The following is a 21,425-nucleotide window of genomic DNA, read 5'->3' on the forward strand; positions in this document are numbered from 1 at the left end:
GCTTATGTATGAACTCAAGTTTTCCTTTCTGTGGGAGAAATGCTCAGAGGGAACATTGCTCAACTATTTTCCCAGTGGTGGTATCATGTATGTCCTCACCTTTAGTCTAGTTTCTCTGCATCTTCACTAGGATTTGATATTAACATGATTATTTATTTTAGCCATTATAATAAGTATATATTGATATCTCATTAATTTCCTATTGACTTACAGTGTCAGACATATTTTCATGTGCTTATTTGCCATCCATGCTTCCTCTTAAGGGAAATGTCAGTTCATGTCTGTTGTCTCATTTTGTAAATTGGAGTACCTACTTATATTTTATTACTGAGATGTGGGCATTCTTTGTCCTAAATACAAGTATTTTGTCAGGTATGTAGTTTGCAAATATGTTCTCCTTTTCTCTAGCTTATCTTTTTATCCTCTTTCACAGAGTAAAACGTTTAGCAGAGCAAAAGTCTTAGTTTTTCCTGAGGTCCAGTTTATTAGCTTTCCATCTTATGATCTTTTTTTTTTTTATTTTTTTTTTTATTTTTTTGCGTCGTCTGAGAACTCATTGCCTAGCCCTATGTCCTGAAGACTTTCTCTTTTGTTTTCTAAAAGTTTTATGACTTTCATTACAGTCAGTTGGCAGTTTAGTTTTGAATTAAATTCTGTATAAAGACAAAAGTATTATTTTGAGGGAGCCATTAGCATGATTAAATGATACCTTTATCTTCATAAGAGTGTTAGTGGATTTTTATCCATTGTTTGACAATATCAAGGCTTGGCAGCTGGTAATGTATGGTTACATACATCTAGGTGGGGACAGGGACAAGGTGAAGTTGGAAGGCCAAGCCATGGGCTTGCTGCCTGTGAGTATAGGAGAGTTGGCAGAAAGTACGATTGGTCACACACAGGGGAGGCAGCCTCTGAGATGAGATAGAGAGATTTCATATGATGAGTTTCGAGGTGTTGTCACAAATGCTGATATGTTGTCACACACACACACACACACACACACACACACACACACACAAAACACATGACTGAGAGTGATGGCCATTAGAAATGAGGGACTAAAGTCTTATGAGGCTTATCCATAGTGAGGTAGTTGATCACTTTGATATTGAAATTGATAGTAGTAAGTGAATTTCTAAATAAAGTATCAGAGCTGCCTAAGATACTGGAGGAATTTCTTTGAGCAGAAAATGATTCCAAGATATGAATGGAAAGAAGTTGATAGAAATGAAAAAAAAAACATTTACTTAATAAATAGCTGATGGCATAATAGTGGGATAGAAGGAACTTTGGGGGTCATAAGAAATGTTATCATTATCTCCCTCTTTCCCATCTTGTTGGCTGGACCCACACTACACTTGTGATCTGTCAATGGACCAGCCATCAACAACACTCTTGTCATCATCAGTCCAATGGGGTAAGCGAATAAATATATTCGTCCTTACCTCTTATCAATGTTGAAAGAAAATGCATTCATAGATGGGAAAGGACTTGGAGCTGCAGTATAAAAATAATGCTTTTTGGGTGGTTAAGCCTGTTTAAGACCTCTTAGAAAAGTAGGAAAGAAATGTTGGACCCATCAAGCATGATTAAGCTTTCTTTCTGGATTAGTTTAGAGGGGTGTTTGGTTAAGGTACGGAACTGTACTTCCTTTCTTAGGATTTCTGCCATAGCTGAGGAAGAGGGAGGGAACAGATTTATGTTCTAGCAACATAGTCTTGGATACTAATGTGTGTCTATTCTTTTCCTGACGATTCTTCACTAAAGAGCCTTAGTTCTTCTTTGGTGGCTGTGGAATTCACACGGGAATGTGTCTCCAAATATTACTATAATATTGATATTTGTTTCCCATTCCACTGACAGTAAGGATTGAAAGTGTCCATTTAAAAGTATAAATTATTGTTATGATGATGATAGTTGTGCTCCATTAGTAAAGGTGATATCTTTGAGAACATTCAATTTGACAGATTGTAAATATATAAATGTGTTGTGTGGGTAGGATCATAGAAAACAATCTGGGAGCATTTACAACATACCAATGAGTTGTTGTTGCAGGGAGATGGCATTATAGGAGACACTTCTATTACAGGATTCTGGATTAATAGGGTATTTAAAAAAATAGTGAACATATGTTACTTTTGGAATCAGAGGAAAAGAGATAATTATATCATCGTTATTTTTTCCCTCTGAGTTAAGAAATAACTCATTGAAGAAAAATGTGGAGAGCAGCAAGAAGTAGAAAGCAAACCAGAGTACCTGGCACAGCTAGGGTACAGTCTCCAGAGTTGAGTCAGGGGAGCCATAGTAGGGTCATAGGGAAGGAGGGCAGGATTCAGACAGAGAGCAACTCCTCCTGTACACTTGGGTGTCTAGGGTAAGCTTGGGGGACAGGTGGTTAGAGCGACTGCTGAGGTGGAGAGGCAGAACAGTGTTCTTATTATAGGTTTTAAGACATGGTCTTTGGAGTTCAACAGGTGCTGGGCCACTTGGGTCTGTCAGTCAGCAGTGTCCTGACTAATGTTCATATTATTCTTACTTCACGCCTTAATGATAAAATGGTGCTGGGAGAGAAAGAAAAACATTCACATCCATTGCTCAAATGTCCATAGACTTAGCACAAACAGCTACCAGGAGCTGAGTCTCAGCCTGGCCAGTATTTATCCTTCAATTTGCACTTCAGAGTGGACATTGTTTATTTCTGGAGGCTAGGGGGTGGGGGGAGGTGGGGGAGCAGGATGGAGGAGCTCTGTTTTAAAAATGCCAGTCATTTTTCTGATAACATGTTCTTCTTTGTAATGGATTCCTAGCAAGTCATCTACTTGTGCTGTCTTTGGGCAGAAGTAGGTGGATTTAGATAGAGTATGAAAACATTCTGGGGCTTTATAGGATGATACAAATTCTCCCTTAATGATAATAGTTATAGATGTGTTTTGTTTACTCCATATTTTTGTTATGCCTTCCTTGCAGATTTCATCTGCCTATCTTTCCTTTCCTCAGGGCTTCAATTCCCAGTAAATAATAAAGTCATATTTGTTCTGTGTGCATGTATGTGCACATGCATCCACTGGTGTTGAGTCTTGAATTTAGCCTTGCACTCTTGCTTGGCTTTTTTGCTCCAGACTGGTGTTCTACCACTTGAACATCAGATTTGTCCTTTGGGCGGGGGGGGGGGGGGCAGTCCTGGGGGTTGAACTCAGGGCCTGAGCACTGTCCCTGGCTTCTTTTTGCTTAAGGCTAGCAATCTGCCAACTTGAGCCACAGCGCCATTTCTGGCCATTTCTATATATGTGGTGCTGAGGAATTGAACCTTAGGGCTTCATGTATATGAGAGAAGCACTCTTGCCACTAGGCCATATTCCCAGCCCCCAGATTTGTTCTTTAAGGCCCCGTGTAGATACCAGCTTTAGCCTCTTTTGGCACCAGTATCTTCCTTTCTCTCCCTATTCTCAAGGGTGAGACAGTAGAATCTGCTACCCAGGACATTGAGTTTATTAAGAAAATTCTTTAATATTTTGCAGCTTTTTCTCATAGTCAGCTAGATTGGTCATTAGCTGAAATTTTTTACAGGACAAAAGCCAGAGGACTTTTCCTTTTTTTTCTTGTGCTGGGGACCAAACCCAGGGCCTTGCACATGCTAGGCCAAGTGCTTCATTAAACTACATTCCCAGTCCCAGAGGAACTTCTAGGGTTCCTTGAAAGAGAAGGCTCTGGAAGAAATATAATGGATCATCCTAAAGTTTTGTATCTTCTGGTAATATTTAACATGTGTTAATGAACAGTATGTTATTCCAGCTGTTTACAAAGGTTCCAGTAACTCACTCTTGCCTGCCCATTTCCCTGGTCTGCTTCATGCTTGGTGACTTTCTCGCCTTTGTTTGGAGATAGGCTTCAGGAACTGTCTTATAGATGAATGTTTCTGTTACAAACATAGTAGCTTCCGTGACAGCTTAGAGGAGATTGTTGCTTATGACTGCTTCTATTGAGAGAGGTTAGGGGCACATGAATGTCCTGATAAAGATATTTATACTTAAAAGGTAGCTACAGCCTTAAACATGTTTGGTTGTGAAAAAAGGTATGGAAGAGAATGAGATGCCAGATGTGAGGTATTGGATTGCATGTTTATTTAGCATTATTATAGTCTCTGTACTAAGATCTATACTTGTAGTTTCTTTTTTAATTTAATTGTAAAGTTGATGTACAGAGGGCTGACAGTTACATATAAGTAAGGTAATGAGTACATTTCTTATTGAACATTGTTACCCTTTCCCTCATTTTCTCCCACTTCCCCCATCCTTGTACTTTCTGCCTCACAGCAAAACACAAGTGGTGATATGATCCTGAGTATGGAAGACACTATGTAGGCTAGTTGGATTGTAAACCATGTGTGTTATGAAGCATTCTTTCACTCTCCATATGTCCTTAGATACCAGCATGTGCACTGTTGGATGAAGGGATTTGTCCAGTGGGTTGAATACATACATTGTTATATAGGGGCCTTTTGAAATGTGTGAATCTTAGCAAGGCCTGCAGTGACCAGGCCAGGTTCATAGTAATCATCTGAAATATTTATCCTGTGTCCACTCAAGCCTTTAGCATGTTAGGAGTGGTTACTTTTTTTTTTTTTTTTGTATGTGTGTGTAGGTGAAGTACAGAGGGGTTACAGTTACATACATTTGGTAGTAAGTACATTTCTTGTCCAACTTGATACACCCTAGGAGTGGTTACTGTTTATTATTAGTTCCACATTATAGATGAAGAAACCGTGGCCCAGTAAAGCTCAATGAGTTGCTCAGGGTGAAAAAAAACAAAACCTAATGACTGTTTGAACTAGGCTATGAGGCACTGTGTTAGTCATTTTTCATCAGTATGACAAAATATCTGAGAAAATAACTTAGAGGAGGAAGTATTTATTTTGGCTCACAATTTCAGAGGTTTCATGATTGGCTTATTCCCTTGCTGTGAGCCTGATGGTGAACTCTTCAAAAGCATGCCCCATCTTCCAGCCATTACTCACTCACACCTGGACCCTCCTCCAGGCATGCTCCTTCTCATAGGCTATTCAGTATGCACCCCATGATCCAATCACCTCAACAATGCCAAGTTTTTTAAATGCATGAGCCTTTTAGGAGAATACTTTATATCTCAACCACAGTAGTCTAGACCCTGAGCCCTCTTGCTCCTTCTGGACTTCCTCAGAGTTCTGTGGCTAAGCTGGACTAATATTCTCAAGAGTTAGTGTTCCACATTCTACCTACCTACTGTGGAAGAGAGTTTTGGCTACAAGTTGCAGTGGAAGTGGGAGAATGAGCTCTGCTGGAATCTAGGGCACCCTTCTTTCTGTCCTGTAAACTCTAATGAACCTTCAAGACTTTGTAGAAAAACATTCCACTAAGGACTGCGGGACTCAGTTGTAGAATGTTTCTCTCTGCCTCCAGCCTAGCAGAATACCCAGCACAAATCATACCCTCAAAGGTGATTGAATTGATGGGAGTTGTTGGTAGTGATAAGATCATCTTTTATCTAAACAACAAAGGGTTGTCTTGTAAAAAAAAATCTTATCGATTCTTTTAATCATATGTGACACTCTGATAAAATTATGAGGGCAACTATTTTAATTTCAGTAGCACCCTGTTTACTACCTTTGTGTGTGTGTATGTGTCGGGCTTTGAACTTGGTGCCTTGAGCTTTATAGGCAGTCACGTACTTCTAGAGCTACACTCCCAGCCCTTTAATAAATACATTAGTTTTTTTTCCCCAGAGCTGAGGACTGAACTCTGGGCCATGTGCTCGCCAGGCAGGCACTCTTCTGCTGAGCTAAATCCCCAGCCCCTATTTTTTAAAAATAATATCTCATGCTTATGTCTGGGCCAGTTTGGACTTGGATTTTTTTATGTATATTTCCCAAATGGCTGGGATGACAGGTATAACTGCTCTAATAAAAACAGTGAAATAGGCAAAAGATCTTCATGGACATTACTTCAAAGAGAATGCATAGATGCTCATAAGCACATGCAAAAATATTCAATATAACTAGTCATCAGGGAAATGCAAATTGAAATAATCTCCTAGATGGTTGTAATAGAAAACCCAGCTATAGTAAATGTTGGGGAAGATGCTCATATAAAATGGCACAATCAATTTGGAAATGGTCTGGTAGTTCTTCAATAGGTACTACATATTTACTACTGTGAGACTTAGCAAATGTATGAATATAATAAGAGAAATGAAAATGTCTATATAAAAGCTTGTACATGAGTATTCATTAACAGTCTTAACTGCCAAAAAGTGGAAACAGGGGCTGGGAATATGTGGCCTAGTGGCAAGAGAGCTTGCCTTGTATACATGAAGCCCTAGGTTCGATTCCCCAGCACCACATATATAGAAAACAGCCAGAAGTGGTGCTGTGGCTCAAGTGACAGAGTGCTAGTCCTGAGCAAAAGGAAGCCAGGGACAGTGCTCAGGCCCTGAGTTCAAGGCCCAGGACTGGCAAAAAAAAAAAAAAGTGGAAACAAATATCCAACACTGAAGAATGAATAAATAAGTATGGTTTATCCTATACAGTAGAATATTGTTTGGCAATAGAAAGGATTAAAATACTAATGCATGTCACTGTATGAATGTTTTAAAACCATTATGCTAAATGAAAGAAGATAGTCACAAAAGACTATGTATCATATGGTTCAGTTGATAGTATAAGGAAGTAAAGGTATTTACTGGAGACTAGAGAATTTAACAGAAAATAAGTATTACTGAGTATGGAGGTTCATTCTAGAGTGACTGATAGATTTGAAACTGGCTGTATGCATGTATGACTGAATTTACTACAGATTATTAAGTTGTACATTGTAGTTCATTTTGTGGTCCTGGGTTGGGCTTCAAACTTGGGGTCTTGTGTTCACTAGGCAGGTATTATACTGCTCAAGGCACATGTATCTTCAGCTCTATCTATGCTCTAGCCATTTTTCAAATCAATAGGGTCTTGCACTTGTTTTTTAAAAATATGGAATGCTTCACGAATTTGCGTGTCATCCTTGCGCAGGGGCCATGCTAATCTTCTCTGTTCCAATTTTAGTATATGTGCTGCCGAAGCAAGCACGGGTCTTGCACTTTTTGCCTGGCCTTGGCTCAGCTAGCAATCCTCCATAATGTGTCACGACTAGTACATTGAAAGTAGTCAGTAAACATTAGCCACCATTATAGTAATAAGTCTCTTCCTGTAGCTATAGAGATGCTTTTACAGTAGTAAAGATGGGATGATAAGAGTATGCTGAGAATGTAGGTGAACATACCAGTTAATTCAAATACCAGGTGCAAGAGAAGGTGACTCCCTAACTGTGGCAATACCAAGCTAGGAGCTGGATACTGATTTTGGAAAACCATATCAAAGCTAATGAAGTCATGATGCAAATGCCTGGCATATAGTGGGCACAATTCAGTCAATCACAACTTTATTACCTTTGAAATATTCTTGGTTCTTGGCTCAGGATCCAGATACCACTAACTAGACAGTCTTAACAAAATAGTAAGCATCTTTGGTGTAGTAAAGGCCAGGGCCTTGGTGTTTGGTCTGGAAGTGTGTGTGTGTAAGTGTAAGTGTAAAATAAATCAGTAATTATAGCAAAGGCCTGTTATTTCTGTAGATAGTATCTGGGGAAACTCAGCTTCCTGTAGTCAGTTCAAGGCTGAACAGCTTTGCTCTTAGTAGGATGTCTTGGATTTGAGTGTTTGAACCCCTTGAGAAGAGACGGAAAGAACCCCAGCCCACATGCCTTGGAAGTCAGTGCTTTGGAAGCTTGGTGTCAGCACTCTAAATGCCCCATGCTAGTTACCAGTGGTTCTTACATTGGAACTTGGAAAACCTATGCCAACATGCAATGTCAATAATATATTTCAGTGTTTCTTCCAGACGTATATCTACAGAAGGAGTTTCCCATTTCATAGTGGGAAAATGCAGGTTAGGGGGGCTGGGGATATAGCCTAGTGGCAAGAGTGCCTGCCTCGGATACACGAGGCCCTAGGTTCGATTCCCCAGCACCACATATACAGAAAACGGCCAGAAGTGGCGCTGTGGCTCAAGTGGCAGAGTGCTAGCCTTGAGCGGGAAGAAGCCAGGGACAGTGCTCAGGCCCTGAGTCCAAGGCCCAGGACTGGCCAAAAAAAAATAAATAAATAAAGAAAAAAAAATGCAGGTTAGTTTCTCAGATGCTTGGGCCACAGACCAACACCCAAGCTTACATGTTGGGGATCAGATTTTTTTTTTTTTTTTTTTTGGCCAGTCCTGGGCCTTGGGCTCTGGGCCGGAGCACTGTCCCTGGCTTCTTTTTTGCTCAAGGCTAGCACTCTGCCACTTGAGCCACAGCGCCACTTCTGGCCATTTTCTGTATATGTGGTGCTGGGGAATCGAACCCAGGGCTTCTTGTATAGGAGGCAAGCACTCTTGCCACTAGGCCATATTCCCAGCCTGGGGATCAGATTTTTTAAGAAGTCCTTTGTTTATCAGACCAACTGAGCCAGTTTGCTTCTAGTTTTTACCACTCAAGCTGAATTGCCTCTTGGAGATGGATAAGAGGAGGAATAAGGTCGACGGCAGAGGGTTATGGAAACAGACATGTTTTTAGGAATGGTAAACAAGCTGGTAGAGATAGGGTGTGAGATATCTAGATGGATGGATAGTGCCAATGGTTTATATGCTGGGAAACTATGGAGGGAAGTAAGTGCTGAGATTTGTGTGCGAATACCAAAGATTAGATGTTCTCAACTTTTCTGTGTATGTAGCATACACAGGAAGGATGCTGAGAGCCTATGTTTGTACCATATCTCACTACTATTTAAGAGAATAACACTGGAGGCTTTTGTACCATAAGGAGGCTATCACTGCAATACTCTTGGGTTTGAGCCAAGGCAGATAGGATAGGATGAGGACGGGTATTTAGATCAGTATGTCAGATAACATGAATTAAGATTATGTATCGTAGAGATCAGGTATCTGGGTAGGATTTGATGGCAAGGGAAAAGATGAAGGTAATTTCATTTGCATGGATGGCAGTGCCATTTATAGACCAGTATACAACATGGGAGAGTAGTTTTAAGGGGTAAGCTTGAAGAATGTGTTTGAATTGACAGAGTTTGCCTTGCTTTGGGGCTCTTCATGGGGAGGAGAGAGTCTACAAGCACTTGGCAGTCTAGAATTCTGCACTTGAGAACAATTTGGAAGATATGATAATAGTTTGGAGTGGAGACTTTTGTTGTGGACAAAGGTTGTGAGAGGAGAGCCCATTAGAAGCATAATGGAGCCATCACTTTGAGCCTGTGTGTACCTCTTGCATGTTGCACGTGGGATTAGGAGAGCCTGAACTAATGTTAATGTACTAAGTGTGCTGAAGCATTTAAAGGTTTCTCTCCTGATGGTATGCTGTTGAAGTCATGGATGCTTTTCTACCCTGTAGAAGGTGCTGAATGCCTTGCCAGGTCTACTTTGGTGTCTTCCTAGTCTATATGCACAGGCTAGACCCTGGGTTCTTTCTTTTCCTTAAGCCAATGCTAGTCTGGGTCCTGGTGTGGTTTCCTTCCTGTCCACTTACCAAAGAGTTATGCTGAAACCCCCTGTGGTGTTGGCACTGGATAGCTTCTGCCGCCCTGCTCACTGCAGCTGCTACAGCTAGGCAGTGCAGGCCAGCCATGTAGCCTTGCAGTCTATGCTAGGGTACATGCCAGAGTGAGGGGAGCCTGGAGGGTGGTCCCCATTTCAAAATCTTCAGCTTGCTTTCCTGGGACCAGCCCAAGGGTGGAGTAGAAGGTGGGGAAAATCCAGAGATGGTAGATGTGAACTGTCAGATCAGTAGGGCCTGCCCTCTCTCTGTGTGTCAGATCAAAGACTAGCCTATCAATCATTTAACACCCTAATGTGAGGATGTGTCTCAGCCAGGGCTGGGTCTCATGGTGGCCTGGGCCTGGAAGCTCTGAGGACGTGTGGACCTGCATGTGCTCTGTGGACTGGGATGGAGCATAGGATAACCACTCCTGCAGCTGCTCATAGTTCTGGAGAGTAGCCCAGCCTCCTCGGTTTTCAGACTGAAAGCTGCTGCCCAGAGATGCCCTTTTCCTGCTTCCAGTTCTACAGGCAAGCTAGCCAGCTCAGTCACAGCTGGTCTTCCATGACCGTCCCCTTCCATCGCACAGATCCTGGGCTACAGAGTACACAGGTCATTCACAGTTTGGCCTGTACCTAGGATGATCATTTAATGTCCAAACTAGGACACTTTGGAAAATAAATGGGGCAGTTTAGTAATAACACCAGGAAAATAGAAGTAGACTGCTTGGCTCTAGGCAAAACAGAATATGTGCTTTTCTTTTCGGTGCCTCCCCTTTTGGCTCAACTCTTTATCTCCCTAGGTCTCATATCCCACATGATTTTAGGTACCAGACTTAGAGATCTTGGTGTTTTGGAGTTTGGTCCATGGAGAAAAATCTCTCACTATGCTATACTGTAGGCCCATGAGCAATCTGAGCAAAACCAGAGTGAACACAGATCTGCAAGCCCATGGCTACTCAGAACTTGGACCAGGAACTTTGGTATTCAGAGACTAGTGTAGATAAATAATAATCAATGAACTTGTTTTTATTCTAAGCATATGTTGTTTTTTCTTGCATGTAGCACAGGTGGGCTACTGGTAACACAAATCATGAGATAACTCTTACTCAAAGGGCAGATGTAGCTCTGCTGTGATCTTAGAGCCCAGAAACTCAGCCACACACAAGTGTGAGGGAAGCCCAAGACTGCTGGCACCTGGTCAGGGCATGAAGGTGGTGAAATCATGCATGATCCCCCTTTCTTTTCAATTCAGTTGGCATTTATTGAGTGCAAAGGACAGCAGATTATGTACTATGCACATAGCAGTGTGCAATACCAGGCGAGATTCCTGAACTTAATTCTAGTGGGTATGACAGAACATACTGGAAATGTTAGTGGAAATGGTGGAGAAATAAGTAAAGGAGGGAAAGATGAGCGAGGCAGGAAGTGAGAGAGAAAAAGAGTTGAGGGGACAAGCTGAGCAGATAGCTAGGAGAAGAGTATTCCAGTTCAGGGTACAATACCACATCATATGTTTGACTAGTGGATAGTTGAGGAGTGGTGCCAGCAGGAGATTTTGTAGAGCTTTTTAGTCTTCTCTTCGATTTAGTTTTTACTCTGAGCAAAGGAGGCCTTTGGCAGATTTTAAGCAGAGTTGGAGATATGATATGGCCAGGGTTTTAAATCACTGGCTTGTGGATGGGATAGATCTTTTCCTACCCCATATTCAGTGTGGGTAGTGGGCAAGATTTACATGCCTTTGAGAACAAAAGGCCATTGCTACTTTACATAGCAGCACTTTGAAGATCTTTGCCTTCTGCTAGCTTTCTCTTCTCCATTGAAGTCAAATATCCCTACTAAAGAAGAAAAGAAACATGCTGTATTTTTGCCAACTTCTATGTATGTCCCTGGTTTCAGTGACATTCCTTTAATGTTCCCTTATAAGCTTTAGAAACAGTGATGATTGGGGCACCACACATCTGCTCCCAGAGTCTCCTGAAGTCTTGATTTTCTCAAAACCTGTCAGTTTGGGGTTGGTGTAGAAGAAATTTGATCTTGATGGACTAATTTTAAATTTAAATTGTTTGAGTGAAAGTTTACCTTTTCTAATCTAGAAGAGAATCCAGATCTGGCTAGATAGGTATGGAACTTTCTTTGCTTTACCATGTATTGAAGCAGTTGATTTAAAAAGTCAAACAGAGACAGTGTATTTTAAGACTAGGTATTAGATGCATTTATCATAAGAAATAGGCTTTCTGAACAAAACTACTGTTTATACAAGCTTAGCTTTTAAGTAATGAAAATTATTTTAAATGTCAGTCTCCATGATGAGAAAATTCTGACAGGAATGGCAAATATTTTCTAAATATTCTTGATGACTTAGGTGGTCTGCTGGTAAATAATCTTTGCTAGTAACTAGTAAGAAAATGTATTTGAGAGTTTTTTTTTTTTTTTTTTTTTGGCCAGTCCTGGGCCTTGGACTCAGGGCCTGAGCATTGTCCCTGGCTCCTTTTTGCTCAAGGCTAGCATTCTGCCACTTGAGCCACAGCGCCACTTCTGGCCGTTTTCTATATATGTGGTGCTGGGGAATTGAACCCAGGGCTTCATGTATACGAGGTAAGCGCTCTTGCCACTAGGCCACATTCCCAGCCCACTTGAGAGGGTTTAAAAAGGAAACCCTTTCGCAAATGTATAAATACATTTCCAATGTGAAAATCCACTAGAGTTTCCCTAAAGCTGTAGAGTATCTGAAGACTTATTCAACACTTAGATGAGAGCCGAACAGACTTTTCTGAGGGACTGTTATGTGTTCCTCAGGAATGGTGTGCTGAGAGCATAGCATCATTATAAAGTACAATGACCACTTTAAAAAAATCTAAAGTTTAGTGCATGCTAAAATTCAGGGATGTATATTGTGTAGTTGAAAAGGATGACAGAGCCTGGTGCTGGTGATTCACACTTGTAATTATAGCTATTCAGAAGGCTGAGATCTGAGGATCAAGGTTTAAAGCCAGTTCAAGCAAAATCTCCTTGAAATTCTTAACTCCAACTAACTACCATAAAGCCAGAGTTGGAGATGTGGCTCAAGTAGTAGAATGTCAGTCTTGAGTGAAAAAGCCAAGCAAGAACTTGAGGCCCTGAGTTCAAGCCTCAGTGAGTGATGTGCATGTGCTTGCACACATACATGAGGGTAGTTGGTCGGTAACACTTCAATCCTATTATAGACCAGTGATTTTAGCTATTTTCTTAAGTAAAAATCACTTTAAAGTGTTGTAATACAGTTGAGGTTGCTGATCATTGTTGTAGGGAGTGCAGCTGACGCCATCTTGCTTGGGGAAACATAGTAGGAAATGTTGGAGGGAGTAGATTAGGTCAACCTCACCCCAAAATTCTGCTTCTTTAAATGTCTTGCTTAACTTGTTTCTTGCTTGCTATACCCCCTGCATCAACCTCCTATATCTGTGCCATGCTTGCTTAACTTGTTTGTTGCTTGCTCTAAGATCCCCTGCGTCAACCCCCTACATCTGTGCTACGTTTTTACCTTTATGAACCCCAATTTGAGGACTGCTCGGGGGGTCATAGTGTCAGCACCCAAGTCTGCACTGTGTCTCTGGCTGGTCAGCCTGCTTTTTACTGTCATGATGGCAGCTCCCAAGTATGCACTGTGTCCCCTGGCCAGTCAGCCCACTTTTCACTGTTGCAGTTTCAGCTCCCGAGTCTGTGCTTGCATCCCTGGCTGGTCAGTTCACTTTTTGCTTCCCCAATAAATACATCTTTTTGCTTGAGACTGTCTCTGAGTGGTGAACTCTTGGAGGGATGTGGAGTCTCCTCCCTGAATCTCCTAACAATCATGATGAGTACTGTTCATGTTAGAGTCAGAAGGGGAGTCTGGTTGTGCCAGTTAAATTCGGTGTTATGTTGGTTCCTTAGACCATAGGGTAAGGTACTTGGGGGCCAGTACCATTCTTATCAACACTGCTTTTTTTTTCTGGCTGATTTTATGCCATATATGTTCCCTAATATATTCAAGGGCACACAAATTTAAGTTTTGGGTATTACATTGCCAGCATCTTTTGAGTGCCTTGAGAGAAGAAGCAGACAGAATCAGTGGGAGTTTGAGAACTAGGGAGTTTGAGTCTAGTGAATGTGCCTTTCCATGCAACAATCTCCCTCCAGATGGCTGTTCAGCCAGGTTGATAATTAGCATCAACAGATGCAAGCTGAGAGGCTCCTGGGCTGCTCTTCACCAGTGTGGAGCACACAGCATGTGGAGTCCCTAGTCTGGCTGAGCTCTGTGTATCTGGGCTCAGCTGGGCCGGTGTAGGCAATGCTCTGAGTTCGGCCTGTTCAGGGCTCAGCTGGTATACAGACACTGCCCCACAGCCTGGGCCTTGTCCAGCAGGCTCAAGAAACAGACGTGTCATGGTGGCATGCTGTGGCCTCCAGCTGCTCTAAAAAGCCGGTGTCAGGCCAGGACTGCTTGAGCCTCTGCTCTGCTATTTAAATCTGCCACTCGTTGGTGACAGCTTCCCGCCAAACCAGATTGTGTCTACGCTACAGGTTTTAACTCATTATCACTGCAAGGACCTGAGAGGTAATGGGTGATGGGCAAGGCCAGCAATGAAGCCAGAAGCACCAGCTTGGGACTCTCAATGAGTAGTTACTGATCTTGTGTCTCATGGACCCTGCTGCCCTACAGTGCCTGCTACCCCACCCACAGGGGCCTTCCCCCAGAGTGCCAGTGGCTTAATTCTCTCCCACCCTGGGATGACTGAACATAGATGTACGCTCTTAACATCCCGCTTCAGGTTGTTAATAGAAGTTTCTGAGGGTGTTAACATGTTTTCTTTTCCAAATTCCTTGCTTGTGGCAAGGGCCCAGGTAAACAGTAGATTAAATGGTGCCATCATCCCTGTGTTATACTGAGGAGAAAATGATTCATTTAATTTCATTAAACTGTGTGGTAAAGAGGACCCAGATGAAGGTACCGTTTGGTATCCCCAATATGAAAGAAACTAGCAAATCAAGCCTTAAAAACCTAGCCCAGGGGCTGGGAATATGGCCTAGTGGCAAGAGTGCTTGCCTCATATACATGAAGCCCTAGGTTCGATTCCTCAGCATCACATATATAGAAAAAAGCCAGAAGTGGCACTGTGGCTCAAGTGGCAGAATGCTAACCTTGAGCAAAAAGAAGCCAGGGACAGTGCCCAGGCCCTGAGTTCAAGCCCCAAGACTGGCCAAAACAAAAACAAAACCCTAGCCCATCTGTATTATCCTCATTTATTGATTCAAATCTTCACCAATTTGCCAGTGGATCTAAATAGACGTCTTTCCAAAGAAGATATGTCAGTAGCTAAAAGGTGCATGGAAAGACATTCAACAACATTAGCCTTTAGGAGAGTATACATTAAAAGCACAGATGTGCTAGGAAGACTTTTAGGCAGCAAGAGGAACAGTGACAATAGTGGGTGAGGGTAGGGAACACTGGAGTCCTCACATCAGCTGTGGGAATGGTTAAGTGGTGCAGCCCCTTGGAAAACAGCCTGGTAATTCCTCAGAGTATGAAACAAAGAATAACTCTACTTCAAGGTATCAACCTGAGAGGTGAAATCATATGCCCACACAGCACACACACACCTTAATAGGAACATGGGTCACGTTTCTCATAGGCTGCTTCTGAATGCTCTGCTTTGTCTCCTTGACTAGGGATGAAGATATTCTATAAGGGATGTTTCAGGGACAGCTGCTTTCCTGTTAGTTTAATGATCTATAAAATACCAAACTTTTGGCCTCCATTTTATAACCTTTGAGAAGAGTCTAAGTTGGTTCTGTTTTAAGTATACAGATTTGTAGAAACCTTTATCCAAAGTTATCTCATGCCTCCCAGGCTTTAGCATATCGTATTGCTTGTAATCAGCATGGGTGGACACCTTCTTGACTAAGTGTGAGTCCCTGTCTGTACAGTAGGCTTTTGTAGATGCTCTGGTCCCAGGGAAGATTCAGGCAGCGCTAGGTTATCTCTGGAAGGCACTGATAAGGGCCTTGTCAGTTTCTGGGGTGGGCAGATCCTCCATAGAGAAGTTTCTTATGACTAAGATAGCTAGCTGATCTGCTGGCTTTCTCTGGCTTCAGCTAGTGATAGGCTATTGGTGGGTTGGTGTAGGGGCAGGATATCTTTTTGTAGGTAACCTCTTGATTGAGATTTAGGGTTAATCTAATCCAATTCTCTAGTGTAGTCAAATGTGTGTTTTATTTTGCATTTGAGATACAAGTTCGTTCTGCAAGAAAATTCTGAGGGAGTAGGGAAATATCATATGTGACTGAATAAGTCAGATGGTTGCAGGAAAACAATGAAAAGATAAGGAAATAACTCTGCTTATTTGTAGAATACAGATGAAATGTTTATTATATGCAAAGTAAGTTAAACCAAAATTTCAAAATGAACCATAGTCGATGATTACAGAAGTTTAAAAGGTCTAGGAATAACAAGAATAGCAAAGGCACCAAGTAATCTGGACCTGTAGTCTGTCTGCCTTCCTGAACTAAGTCTGGGTGGGCACTTACTTACTAGTGACTCTGGAGGGAGGTCTGGCTTCAGGGAGATAAGACATGAGCATGTGCTTGGGGGCACTCCTTCAGGTACACAGGGACACTGAGATTGCCTCCTTAATTAGAGAGTTGTTTGGTGAGTCCAGAAGTAGGATGAAAGTAAATAATTTTAAAGGGAGATTTCCATCAAACTCTGGTTTGGTAGATAAATAGGGCCTCTCTGCTCTGAGGCATTTTCTTTCAAAGCAACTGTTGGGAGGACAGGGTGGAGAAAAGATGGACCTAAAGATTCTCTAAGAGTAACAAGAAAGCAAAGTGAGGGAAACGAAGTGAATTATGTCCAGTAGCATACTATGGGCTCCACATAAGAATATAGATTGAATACTTGATGCTTTTGTCTTTGGTGTCCTTTCTTCCATGTAAGCCTGTTCATGTTTGTGCCTTTGTGACATTTACATTTACATGTGAATTTTTTTTTTCACTGCCTTGTCCTCTTAGATGTCTTGGTAATAGGACATTAAGCCAGGGTATGAACAGACTTGTGTAGAGTTGCTCAACTAAAAGCAAGTTCCCCAACCTCTCTTTAGCTTTAAAATAGGGCTGTTGTACAGAAAACCTATATGGTGGCATATTTAAATGGGACATATAGTAAGGTGTCCAATGTGATGCCAGGAGCATGGTAAAATGCTTGATAAATGTTAATGCCATCTTACATGTAAGTAGTTCTCTTACTGTAAATTAAAATTAGAAATACCTAAACTTAAAGCATCCACTCATTTTTTGTTTTTCTTTTGGTACATTAGTAAAAAAAAAAAAACCATAAAGGATAAATCCAGTAACTATTATCTGGACATTAATTATCTTAATATTTTGGGGTTTTTTTTCCTGCATCTTATATACCTCTTATATAATAGAACATTGAGATCATAGTTTGGCATTACATACCATTGAAAATCTTTGGTTATTCTAATAGAAATATCTACATATGAATATATTTCTATATATTTGAATATACTTTATTCACCTAGTTACCTATTTTTGAGCAGTAAGAATAGCTTTCCCTTCTACAAATAGCTAACGTGGAATCTGTTGAGTAATATACTTGATTATTTCCTTAGGAGTAATTCTAAGATTTGGAATGTCAGAGAGGGTGCATTATTTTCTTTTCTTTCTTTAAGAGCTTTAATAATATTGCCAAACGACTAATGTCTACCTCACCAAAAAAGTAATGCAAATGTTAATTTTCTTAATGCATGTTCAGTGATCCACATTTAGTTTTTAAGATGTCTTTATTATCCTCCAGTTAGAAAATACTTTATGGTTAATTCAATTTGTATTTCTGATTGCAGCTGAGCTTAAATTATTACAACTTTATTATGTGTTTATTTCATACATTATCTGTTTTAATAGAGTACTACTTGTTTGTAAGGTGTTGACTATTTCCTGTATGTTACAGATGTATGAAGTTTGACATTTCACTTGTATTTTAGAAAATATTTATAGATACCCACAGACTTTATTAAGAAGGCATGTGAAATGTTGAATATGCGTTATCCTGGAAGAATTTTCTGCCCAGCCCTGGGGATTGAGAATTTTGCTGAGGGCAGAATAACCAGAACTCACTTGCTCAGGATTTCACTTAACTCTATATTCAAAATGTTTTCCTCTTGGGGAGAATCTAGAGCACAGAAAGTCCTCATTACTTTGAGGAATCATTTATAAACACTGTGGGGAAGCAGATAGCTAATTTTTAGGTCTCTGGGGAGAGTAAAATGGCCATGAACTTTAGTTTTACCCCCAAACCATCTTAAATTTGACTTGTGTTAGCCAAATCTGATGGGAGAATATCTGTAGCTTGGAGATAGTAGTTCCAATCCTACCCTTTCTTTCTACTAAATAGCCATGAGACAAATGCCACTTACTCTGTTTTCTAAGTTTGCTATGAATTATTTTTAATGCCCTAAGTCTACCTAGCAAATGGCTGGCTCACTTATTTTTTTCCTCTTCCCATCAGACTATGGACCTCTCCAGATGTGGTTTGTGTTATGCTCATTCCTGCACCCCAATACCCATAGTATGATCTGATGCCCATCTGATACCCAATACCCATGATGATCTGATAACGCAGTGGAGGGGCCAAGGTTAGCAGTTCAAGAATGGGCACATTCTGAAGCATGAAACTTAGCAGCCTTCTGTTATTATTTACACACACACACACACACACACACACACACACACACGAGGAGGGGGGGAGAATGAATGAGAGAAAGGGAGGGGACCCTTATGGTACTGGTGGCTTTTGACTAAGGAAGGTAGACTACTTGTGGAGTGTCTTGCTTAGAATCCTCCCTTCGGGACTTGCTTATGTTAGTTGTTTCTAGATTAGAGCCAGGGACTGTTTTGTTGGCTGTTCTCCTTAGGAAGGTACTTGAGATGTGCATGACATCTACTCCTGTACTCCAGGGCAGCCCATGACCTGCTGTCAGAATCTATTGGGCCAGAATGGGTCTGGGGCCCAACTGAGCCTGTAATTGTTCCCAGTCAGGACTGAACAGAGTTGTTCTGCCACTCAGTGGGAGCATTGGAGTGGATCCAACTGGCATGGCTACAGCCTGTGAACCCCTTCTGAGAGGCCAAGTGCTAGGACACGTTTCTAAGTAGTTACTTCTTTAGTGAGGATACTTTATTGCCTAATGTTCTTCTCTAAACTTCTGATAAGGAAATCGACCCTGCCCTTGGTAGCAAGATGGACACCTTTACATGTAGCCCAGTTCAGTTTCAGCCTGACAAAACTGCCTGCCCTAGTTTTTTAGGGCACCATAAGAAAGTAGTTCAGACTGGGCGATTTGAAAGAACAGGCATCTATTTTCTTGCAGTTCTGGAGATGTGAAGTCCAGGATCTATGTGCTGGTGGGGCCAAGTTCTCTCTAGGCAGCAGGGGAGCATCTATTTCTCGCCTTTTTGTTGTTGCTTTATTTTGTTTTTTGCCAGTCCTGGGCCTTGAACTCAGGGCCTGAGCACTGTCCCTGGCTTCTTTTTTTTTGCTCCAGGCTAGCTAGCACTCTTATCACTTGAGCCACAGCGCCACTTTCAGCTTATTCTATTTATGTGGTGCTGAGGAATCCAACCCAGGGCTTCGTGTATACCAGGTGAGCTCTTTACCACTAAGCCATATTCCCAGCCCTTCTTTTTTTTTTTTTTTTTTTTAAAGCCCTGTCCCCAAATCATTGCTTTTCTTGTCTTGCAGCTGTGTAACTTTCATATTTTCCTCTGTTGTCACATGCTGCCTTGAGTGTGTCTTTGCATTTTTGTATGAGGTCTACAATCATTGGCTTAGGGTCCACTGTACTCCAGTATGACATTGCCTAATTACATCTGCAGTGACATTATTTCCAAATAAGGTCAGACTCTGAAATACTAAGGGTTAGGCCTTCAAGAGCTTTTTAGGAAACGAGTGAACTTGCTTCACTTCTTGTATATAAGAATAAGTTTAAAGAGGTTCATTAATTTGGATATGATTATAATTAGGAAGTATTGGAATGTTGAATTACCTCAGGAGTTAAATGAGAAAACTACAAGTACCCCTGCTCCTACAACGATGGTTCAGGAACAAGTAGCATCAGCATCACCCAAGACCTTCGTGGAAATGCAGATTCCCAGGCTCCCAAACAGACTAATGATCGTTGCTCCCCTTCCCCAGTTGAATTATATTCTAATTTCGTTTAATGGCATCCAAACATAAGAGGGAAACTAGTGGAACATATCTATGATCTATGATAAGTAATTTATCATTAGTTTTGCACTTAAGAAAGTCAATTCTCTGTTTAAAGAAAAACAAAAATATTGTTTTAACTACCATAGACAACAGTTGAAGGGAGATGACTCAGGAAAGATTATCAATTATTTGGATGAGATAGTGCTAAAAGTATTCAGTGTGACACAGTCCTGGGTTCCTCTTTGAAGAGATGCTATGGAACTTGACAAGTAGCTGTGGCAGATAATTTCAAAATGTCACTGAATGTACTAACATGTATAAATACGTTACTACATCACTACAGCAAATACCATACTGCCTGGAATTTTTTCTAATTGAGTCAGGCTAAGTTTATTTGTTTGTTTTGTTTTGTTCTGGTCCTGGAGCTTGAACTGGGGGCCTGGGCACTGTTCCTGGGATCTTTTGTTTAAGGCTAGCGCTCTACCACGTTGAGCCACAGTGCCACTTCCAATTTTATGGTGATTAATTGGAGCTATGAGTCTCATGGACTTTTCTGCCCAGGCTGGCTTGGAATAGTGATTTTCAGATCTCAGCCCTATGAATATTTTTTTCAGGTGTGAGTCACCAGCACCTGGCTATATTTCCTCACTTTTGCATAGAGAAACAGAACCTATGAGACAATAATTTGCTCATAATTACACAACTTTAAACTTAGTTTTGCTTCAACAGAGTCCACTGAGCCTTCTGCTATATGATCTAATTCTTGATTGTCTTTGTTGACAGGAAGAATTTCACCATTTAAAGTTGAGGAAGCAGCGCCCAGTCTTAAGTTTCATTAAATAAGTTACTATAGCTTTCTGAGAAACTCCAATCTTGGATCCTGTCTTTCTAAGCATTACTTCCAAAGTCAACTGTTTAAGATGTGGCTAAAGAAACATTATCTATCTTTAGCTTGAAAAAAAAATTCAGCCCTGTAATAGTGGCTCACACCTTGTAATCCTAGCTACTCAGGAGGCAGAGATCTGAGGATTGTGGTTCAAAGCCAGCCTGGGCAGACAAGTCAGTGAGACTCTTATCTTCAATTAACAACCAGAAAACCAGAAATGATGCTGTGGCTCAAAGTGGTAGAGCATTAGCCTTGAGGGAAAACTATCAGAGTCATCACCCAGGCCCCGAATTCAAGCCCATGATCGAACTCCCTCCTCAGTCCTGCTCCCCACCCCCCACCCCCCCAAAAAAAGCCAAACAAAAAACAGGCCAGGTGCCAGTGGCTCATGCCTACAATCCTAGCAACTCAGGAGGCTGAGATCTGAGGACTGTGGTTCAAAGCCAGCCCGAGGAGGAAAGTCTGTGAGACTCATTAACGGTGAGAAAGCAAGAAGTGGCATTGTGGCTCAAAGTGGTAGAGTAGCACTACACTAGCCTTGAGCAAAAAGAGTTCTGGGACAGCACCCAGGAACTAGGTTTAAGCCCCATGACTGGGAAGGGAGGGAGGGAGGGAGGGAGAAAACTTTAGGAAAACAATATTACTTTCTTAGGAGATGTCAGCAGAAGTTGCTCTTATTTTGACATGGTCGTCAGAATGATGCA

General features: G+C 41.4%; 1 protein-coding gene and 1 non-coding gene across 10 annotated transcripts in view; one reads left to right on the forward strand and one right to left on the reverse strand.

The window, feature by feature from the left end:
- Tead1 (TEA domain transcription factor 1) overlaps window positions 1–21,425 on the forward strand; it is a 254,498-nt gene that overhangs the window by 87,927 nt on the left and 145,146 nt on the right. The window lies entirely within an intron of this gene.
- Window positions 6,995–7,096, reverse strand: LOC125362818. Its single transcript, XR_007213120.1, has one exon. It is a non-coding gene; the product is annotated as a U6 spliceosomal RNA (small nuclear RNA).

The sequence above is a fragment of the Perognathus longimembris genome, chromosome 13 (assembly GCF_023159225.1).
Source record: "Perognathus longimembris pacificus isolate PPM17 chromosome 13, ASM2315922v1, whole genome shotgun sequence".
In the NCBI taxonomy this organism is placed as follows: domain Eukaryota; kingdom Metazoa; phylum Chordata; class Mammalia; order Rodentia; family Heteromyidae; genus Perognathus; species Perognathus longimembris.